The sequence below is a fragment of the Buceros rhinoceros genome, unplaced genomic scaffold, assembly GCF_000710305.1.
Source record: "Buceros rhinoceros silvestris isolate BGI_N320 unplaced genomic scaffold, ASM71030v1 scaffold1206, whole genome shotgun sequence".
NCBI classification, from domain to species: Eukaryota; Metazoa; Chordata; class Aves; order Bucerotiformes; family Bucerotidae; genus Buceros; species Buceros rhinoceros.
In genome coordinates, this window is record NW_010416685.1 from 14,144 (window position 1) to 23,546 (window position 9,403).

Sequence of the window (9,403 nt, forward strand, 5' to 3'; positions counted from 1 at the left end):
ACCCAGCTGTTGAAAGCGGGGCCACCGGCGGGCCAGGGGGAGCCATACACGGCAGACAGGCCAGCGGAGAGGCACGACGCCACCGCACGGCATTGCCTGCGCGGTGTGTCCCACCAAGCCGCTTATGTCAGTGCGTCGATGCCCAGCTCTCGCCACGTGTTCTGGGAGGACAGACAAGAGACTAAATTTGGGCTGCAGAGATGAAATTACTTTGTGGGACCAGCTCTCTATGCCTCCATGCGGCGTTTGTAAAAGAGGATTGATAAGAATTACTCTTCCCAGTTTTTTTGCCTATTTAGCCTGGGGAGTGAGTTGGACCAGGCATGGTTCTGTGGTATGTTGTTTAACAGGTCTTTCACATGCACTATGCATTCCTGTAGTAATAAAGTCTGAACACCTGGACCTCTGCAAAAACAATTCTTTCCCGTAGAAGAGAGGACTGACAAAGTGAATTGATCATACTGTCTTCCCAAAATAGGTTAAAGTTGTGCATGTTTCGAATCCTATTAGCAAATTACATTACATAAGCCAACATCTCTACTTCCTACAGTGAAATAGCAAATTAACCCCCTTTTAGAGCAGGTCAGCGTACATCGCCTAAAAGATCAGTACTGTGTGATCAATCTTAATATTGTTACCAAGTAATCTAGAAAACTGTTTGGCAGACAGTGCACTTTGACTCCATGCCCAGGGCTTCTGCTTTGTGATTAATGATCGTGCTGTTCCCCATTGGTCCCCTGACAAGGTACGCCTGTCCACCACTCAAGCAGACTTCATCCAAAATTCATGGAAGCATTAAAAATCACCCAGAGGGAGAGAAGAACAAAAGAGGAGATAGGTTCTCAGTACTTAAGGGAAAAGTTTCTGCAAGTTCACATTTCAGACTCACTCCTTGACAATCATACACGCTCAGAGTGCTTCTGATATACACAATGCTTGTTACCTCTACAACTCTGAGCGTATGCTTACCGTTACAGGGGGGTTTTCCCGTTATGTTATTATCTAATCCATCAAAAGAACAGAATCTATTGTCTGTCATTTGGCTGCAGCCTTCCAAGCACCAGCTGGTAATGGAGTGATAGTAGATATTTGTATGATGCCATTTACTGAAACTATGTATTTTTGTCCCATAATATTTTCTCAGTAGGTTATCGACTGCATCACTGTTGATTTGCTGCCAGATGTGAACCATATCTCCCGGCTGCTGCCAGTGCTGCAGTTCCTCCAGACGCAGGAGAACAGCAGAAGGCTCTTAGCAGCTGAAGATCGATGTCTGCCCTTCAAGCAGGGTTGACACATAGCATGGACTTCATTTTGGATTAAACACAACTCTCAGTATCGTTAATGATTTACATGATTATGAGATAGTTTCCTCGGGTTCTTGTTTCATGCCGTGAAACGACGGGTAGCTTAAAAGGCTTAATGGTCTAAAACAAAAAGTGAAAAGTGCCTTCCTCCAGTGCTTGATTTTGACTAACTACCAGATCACACCCCTAGTTGTGCTGGTGCAACCGTTGGCTGCATCCGACACGCAGAATGAGAGTTACGAAAATGCGAGATATAATTTACATCTTAAACCCCCCCATGGCTGTTCACTTCATTTATCCGGCCCGGTAATAACAATAGCATTTGAACAATGCAAGGACAGGAGCGGGATTTTGATCTCATATTTAAGTTCTGAGGCATGACGATGTTACACAGAGTACACAGTCTGCTGCATTTGCTTTTCCTAACAGAGAATATTTCCTATTATTTTTTTCCCAAAATCTTACTGGCAAAAGATACACTGGCATGTTGTAACCGCAGCTAGCTCTGCCACACAGCGAGCGGAAGAGCCTACACCTTCCCCACCCTTGAAAAAAAAACTTTTAAAATAAAGAACGCAACTGTTCAGAAATGGAAAGATATTTCCTGAAAAATCTCAGCAAGCAAAATAATTGTTCTGTGCTTTCAAGGTAATTTTGGTGCTTTCTTAGGCAAAACTTGGGAATACGCTCAGAATCTATTTCTCACAATCCCCCCAGTAATTTCAACAATATTCCAGTGTGTCGAAGATGACAAACTTGACCAGCATTTCTTGGAGTTGCTTTGGTGTTTTAGAAACTCCTCAGTTTAGAAACTCCTCTTGCATTCTTTGATTTAATATTTAAAGAATAATCGATCTTGCAGGGAGCCCTATAAAACTGAGTGCATCTCTGGCTTCAACAAATCCGGCAGGAATTGTACAAAAACATAACATTCACATGGCCGATACTTAATGCTTCAACAAATTCCTAATTCTTTATGTGTTCTAATTACATATTTCCTGCAACCAAGAAAGGACTAAAATGATTTAACAGGATTTCACAACTTTGCAGATAATAACTGAGAACAGCAGGCCAAATTGCAGCAAAAAAAGCAAACATCTTTCCTCCTCTCCTTTCAGCAGCTTGCTTCACAAAGTAAACAACCTTCCCAGGGCAAAAAGCAGCACAAATCCTGTGATTTTAAATTAAGGTTTGTGTTTTGCTTTTGTTTTATAAATCCACATCATAAAACTTTTTTTTTTTTAATGAAACATAAATGACTCATATAAATTTCTCCTGGCAGCCTTGAACACGCTAGAAAAGGTGGTACCTAAAGGTACCCGTACCGTCCTCTGGCAGAGGGCTGAACCTGCAACCGTAAAACATACAGAAACACAGTCCCCATCCCTTCCCCCGACATCAAGAGCTGCTTCTCATCAGAACCCATGAAGTTCCCACGCAGAAGAGTGGGACAGATATTGCACATTTATGGGCATAAGCAGAGAGGCAGCACATCCAAGAAGGAGAAAACACAGCCAGGGAGGCTCAACTTCCTGTCCTGCTCTCCCCAGGACTGAGGAAAAGGCTGGGTCTGCATAAGGCCAGATGGAGGAAGAAGCTTCCATGAAGCGGCTTAGCAAAGCTCTGCTGCCTGAGAGCGAGACTTCCTCCTCTCAGCCCTCTCTCTACATGCCTTCCAGCCACGTGCTGCGCCCAGAATTTGAACCATCTGTGCTAGATCGCCACAGTAATAATCCAATGTTTTTGTTCACCATGAAGTTGGAAAGAAACAATAAGACAGACAAAACGTTTACAAAAGCCAAAGGAGTGACAAAACAAATGCCTGGAGAAAACAGAGGAAATGCATAATAAATACAATCATTAACATCTTCCATGTGCCAGTAATTTGACAGGCAAAACCCAAGATGACTCAGATATTTTCAGAGGTTTTAAAAACACGAGCTGTTATTCACAGAGCTGATTTGATTCCCTTGTTCTAGAGATCCTTTGTTTTGCTGTGTTGAGTACACCCAAACAGGAAGGTGAGCATGCCAGGCCTTGCTGATCGCACAGAGACCGAGCGGCTTTAAAGGAAGCGATACGCTTGACTACAAACTGCTTCTGTGCCATGAGGCGTTTCAGTGCCTACAAAAGAGACGAGGGGAGGGGTGAAATTAGGTCCTGTTCAAGGGATCTATGTTAATATGCACGTGTAAGCCCCTTCAAACAACAGTGGCCAGAGGACATAAAAGCCAGTAATATTCCATGCAAATACGAGAGGGGTTAGTCTGTCCCAAGGGGTCACTATTACTTGTGTACATGCCATTGATGCTATTGGTCCTTCCTATTATTTTATGTAACTGCTGAAAAACTAACGGCCTTAGCGCTAGCTCTGTTTCTGCAGGAGGCACGATCACAGGAAAACTCTGACCGATAAGTATTACACTTATTAATAAGTATCTGTTGAATCAAGACCTCTGCTGTTTTTCTGCATGACAGATGCAGCTGCGTCTATACAGTGTTTTCCTGTTATAATACCAGTGTCCCGAGGAATGACGAAAACCTTGAAACACTAAGGTCAGATGGTTTCCCATCTCAGAAGTGTCTGCTTTCAGGATGTCTTGAACAACACCTTTTGTATACATTTAACTTCCCCTCCCACGAAGGCCACCCACTTCAGGAGCAGACCCGTATCTGTCTGTAGGTAGCACTGCCAGAAAGCGCCGTGGTTGGCTGCAGTTGCCGTGAATTTGATCCACGTGCCTTGGCTACTATTCATGCAGTCAGCCTATTCCTGCTTGCCCCTTCCGCCCGTGTGCCTCTGGGCACAGAAGAGGTTTCCAGAATTAAACCTCGGCCTAGAAGGGCTGGCGATAGATTTTAAGAGATTTGCAATTAAGTCTTTAAACTGATATTCAGATTCTAACGCAGTTAATCGAATAAACAGCTAATAGCAAGAAGAATTTTCATAATATACCCTTTAATTTTAGATACTGGGGTTTTGGGAGAAAGGGGTTGTTTTTTGCAGTTATTTTTCAGAGAGGAGGTAGGCCAGGAGACCATATTGCTGCTTCTCTTTTTTTCTCCAGAGGACATTTTATTGTCAACACTGCACACCTAAATTTCTTACCATTATTTGATGAGCTTTTCTATTATTACAAAGGCTTCTACCTTTAACATACCAATGAGTTAAAAGAAAGTTTTGGCCTTGGTTTATTCATGGCATAACTCCCTGACTCCAGCGGAAAACCACCAAGGATCAATCTGTTCTACAGCACAGATTCTTAAAAAAAAAAACCATTAAAATATCACATACCTTTTTAATGAGTTTTAAATCTGAACTACTACTCACATAAAAACCCCAAAACATTTAACCAAATTATAAGAGGAGGAAACACGTGAAGCCTCATGAATGCTGTTACATGCTCCAGTTCCTAGGTGAATCAAGTACAGCTTTTTTATCTGCAATTTCAGAAATCCTATTTTCATTTGGATCATTCCAAGACAACAGAAATACCCTTTTCTTCATCTCTGTTTAACCTATTTCTTTTCCTCACTTACCAGAGCCACAAAGTGCAGGCAAAACCTGCGTTGTCTTCATTAAAAATAAATGGGAAATCTCTGCAACAATATTCTGCTTTTCTCTTAGGAAAAACCCAGAAAAGGATGGCTACTTCATCGTAGCTGGTACCAAGAATTATATAACTGATGCACCACATCTGTTTCTGACTTCTGCCAGCTCTGCGCGGTCTGTATTTTGGCCCTGCTCATATTAGTCACGTTAAACTGAGCAATCACGAGTAATTTAATGGTAAAATACTGTAAAATCAATCATTCCGAAGAAAAGGTGAGGTGGAAGGAAGAAACTCATCCGTCATAGGAAGCACTGGAGAGGGGAGAGACTGTGGAAGGAGAGGGTGGAGATGTTCTGCTTTTAGACAACGGAACCACAACCAAAGGCCACATTTTAAGCGTGCTCCACACTCCTCGGGTCTGAGCTGCCGCATCCTGCCCGCGCCTGCACCTGTGCCAGGCAAAGCTCTCAGCTGTCACAGAGCGATGTCATGCCGTAATCCGACCACTGCCATCATGGCGCTTGTTGTCATCAATGAAACAAATTAGTTTTATACAAGACAAGAGCTTTTACCCCACCTGGTGATACGATCAGAAGGGAAAGGGCTTTAAATGAGGAGAGAATAATCTCGTACTCTTCAAATGCAACACACGCTTCAAGTGCAAAGCTTAAATGTCTTCAAAATGGACCCACAACTTATGTTTTCCTAGAAAAAGCACTGGCAGAAGGGAGCATTGTTTTCACAGGCGGTGCCAGCATGGAGACAGTGATCAGGTGTGGCAGGTAAGACACTCTTTTGGTGTCTTAAATCCCAGATAAAATCTGGTTCTATACGTAGACTTCTAGCATATTCAGGCAGAGGTCGACCCATCTACTTTGCTTTTCCTGGCTCACGGCAAAATTGTCTAGCACTGCACAGGATTCAGATGCTGCAAAGGCAAGGGAAGAGAAGGGAAGGATTATGCTAAAAGAAATACATGAACCTAGAACGATTTTATTTTCATAACAATATAAGAGCATATCAAAATCATTGGAAAATGACAGACACTGAATCACAGCTTCTTTATATACATGGTGGTGGTGTTGCTTCTATAAGACTAGTCCTGATGTATTTGTCATCCTACTCAATAGATAATTTTAATCTACCAAGGCATTAATAGATTTCAGACTGTCAAAGCCGTAGTATCTATGTACGGCCTTTGCCAAAGTGAACGTATCTTCACGTACATTCCCATATGTTCTGTTCAGTCTGTTATTAAATTGATCGAACATGGCAGCTACCACTAATGGCTTGCTTTAATAATCTGCATCCACCACCCTGCAGCCAGGGTTTGTGAAGGCTGCCACAGTCACTTATGCTGAGCTCAGCTGCGGACACGTTCAGACTGCCCTCCCATACAGCTCACATTTATTCTGTGTTACCACTAGTCAACATCTCCTGTTTATCACTGCGGAGACACAGATGCAGGCAGTGCTAGACTGACACACCGACTTGCCAGATTTGGTGGAAATGGCAGAAATTCCACAGTTTCTAAATCAAAAAAGCGGATTTTTTTATCTTTCAAAAAACACCCAAGTACTCTGTCACGTTTTCCCAACTGTTCAAAGGAAGTCGTATTTTCTCTCTAACAATGAAATGGCTCCTACAGTGCTATTCTCATAAAGTTATTTTTCAAGCACGCAGTAATTCTCACATTCTACACATTTGCAACAATCTGATTTTGGAAAGCGATTCATCTAACAGTAGTTTCAGCTTAACCCTTCTGAGTGCATCCATCCTTCTGGTCAGGATCGTAAGTAACAGAGCCCTCTCAAAAACTAAATAACGTGCTTGACTGAAATATTCATCTGTTATATACATATTCTCCCCTCAAATAGCTTCACGTTATAACTCATGAAAGCTTTTAGTACATGAAAATGATGAGATTAAACATGATGCCTTTTGATATACTTGTTCCCTTCCATCTCAGGAGAACATTAGCTAAAGCCATTCATTTTATCTCTATAATGCTTCATCTGCTAAACAATTTCATTAAATTCTACTAGGGATGGAGAAATAAGGTGCAGTTTCAAACAGCCAGGGATTTTTAGCTGCGTTTATCACTACTGAGATGGAGCAAATTCATGTTTATTCAGTGTAACACACATGAGATATATTAAAAGACCTCACAGGATGCGACTAGCTGCTCACGAGGTTGGACGCGTGAAGAACAAAATGGCTTTCTCTCACCATTGCCATTTGTCACAGCATTAGTGAAATGCTGTGTAAAGAAATACTTAAGAGCTACCTAACAAAAAGGACCATTGCATAAATAGAAAATTATTTCAAAACCAGAGATCCACATCATCACTGAATCTCAAGCCCTATAACACACTTTGCTCTTTATCAGACATTGGTTTCAGAAGACTGAAAAAAGAGATGAGACAGTTTTCATTGCACCCAGCAAATTAGGGAATGCTTCTCCTGCCAAACTGAGGAACTGGAGGTGGAAATCTCATATGTGGCACGAACATCCATAATTCTGGCATTACATACAGTTTTAGACATTGATTTGCTTTGAAAACGTATGCTGTAATGTTGTGTAAGGAAGGTTCAGGAGGTACCTCAGAAACTAGAGGTTTTGAAGACAGACAGCGCTAAATATACTTCCTATAGAAAACACAGGAGGCAGAAGTAACTCTATCCGCTTTCCAATATTTAAAAATCATGGTATGCTGTGCATTCATCAGAAAAAATTTTACGTGACTGCAGCGAAGATACTGCATCCTTCAGCTCGTAAACCAGTAGGAAATAATGTGTTCTGGAAAAAAATACTTGTTAGAAATCCAACCATCTGCTTTTCATAGTATGGGTTCATCATACATACGTACATACACACTGGCCTTGTGAGCGCCACAGGCAGCATTACATATAACAGAGGTGTTGTTAGAATCGAGACAGACAGGTCACACCTCGTGCCCCCTTGTAGCACACAATTACTCATGCAGCCCTTTCATCCAGCTTATTCTCCTGGTGCTTCGCAGGCATGACCTTGGGAGGCAGACCGGGAGGAGTGAGCTCGGGCTCCCTGCAAAGGAGCTTATCAGACAAGGAGACCTGCTGCATGCAGAGCAGCTATTGATCAGAGTAAGAAAAAAAGGACTGTGCCCCCTCGTTATAATCCCCTGCGAGGTCTAGGGCTGGTAAACTATTCTATCATTGCCTCAGGGCCTGGGTTTGGTTTGTTTTGTGAGGGTTTGTTTTGGTTTTGGGGATTTTTTTACTTTTTTCTTTCTTTCTGTAAATCAAACACATGATTTTATTTCTGCTATCTGTCTGATGTGCATCAGAAGTTTCCAGGATGCCCACACAAGTGTTTTCATACTGAATATTTAAATGCAGTAACAGTATTCGCAACAATTACAACAAATCATGCCCTCATGAGGATGCATGAAAGTTTTCACAGTCTAGCAAAGATTCAGTAAAGTTTTATAAAGAATGTAAATACCACCCTCAGAAAAAGTTGTTGTTTAATTCTAACAAGTGGCCTTAGCAGTAGGATCTAACCGACTCCTGTATCGGTCAGACTGTCAAGGAAAGCATCCACATCTTCAGCAGCCCGCTGACTGCAGCAACCCTTTTCCATCCACCCACAGGCAAAAAGGTCATTGATTTGAAATGCAGCGTGGCTACAAACGAGAGTTAATGACCCCCGGAAAGCTTTTGAAGGGGCTACAAATAAATGATGTTAAAGAGATTAGCTATGGAAGGTTCTGTACTTTTCTGAGTAGCTGAGTACAGCTGACAGAAAGTACTCCCCCCCTGGCCCCCCACAAGTAGAGTAAGAAAGTCTTTAGGAAAGGTGGTTAGCTGAGTATACAAATAATGAAAAATATTTATAGCAACTGGGTTCAAGCAAACGAGAACAGCACAAGAAGTGCTATTCATTTGCACAGGGTTTTTTTGAAACCCTAAATCTGGACAGAAAAAACGACTCTTGAAAAGTAGTGCTCACTGGGGCTCGTGGGCTGATTTTTAGGATGTTGGCTGGAGGTCAGCATTATGCGTGGCACCTGAGCATCCAGAGCTCCAGCCAAAAGACATTCTCACTACAACTTCGAGGAACTGAAGTTTTTCATTTATGCAAAATGTGTAATATATTATCATACAGTTTTCTATATGGAACAATTACTTGATAATTCTCCCATATTTACTATTTGTCTAGGATCACTCTCTGTCCTCAAACTCATTATGCAAGATGATGGGTAAGAATCCAATTCTGACCTCAATATGAATATATTATTACTCCACGTAGAAAGAAATGACATTTGAGAATAAAAGAGATAGGCTATAACAGAGGTTGTACAAGGTCTTTCATATCCTTGCCTTTCAATTGGAAAAATAACTTCCATTTTTCAGCTGCTCTTCAGCTGCTCATATCCTGGACAAACGTGAACATTTATTGCTCTCAGATCCCACATTCTGTGAAGCGAAGCTGTGTCTGAGGAGTTACACTGTAAACACACACCTTTGACACAAGGACGAACCCATGGCATCTGCAGG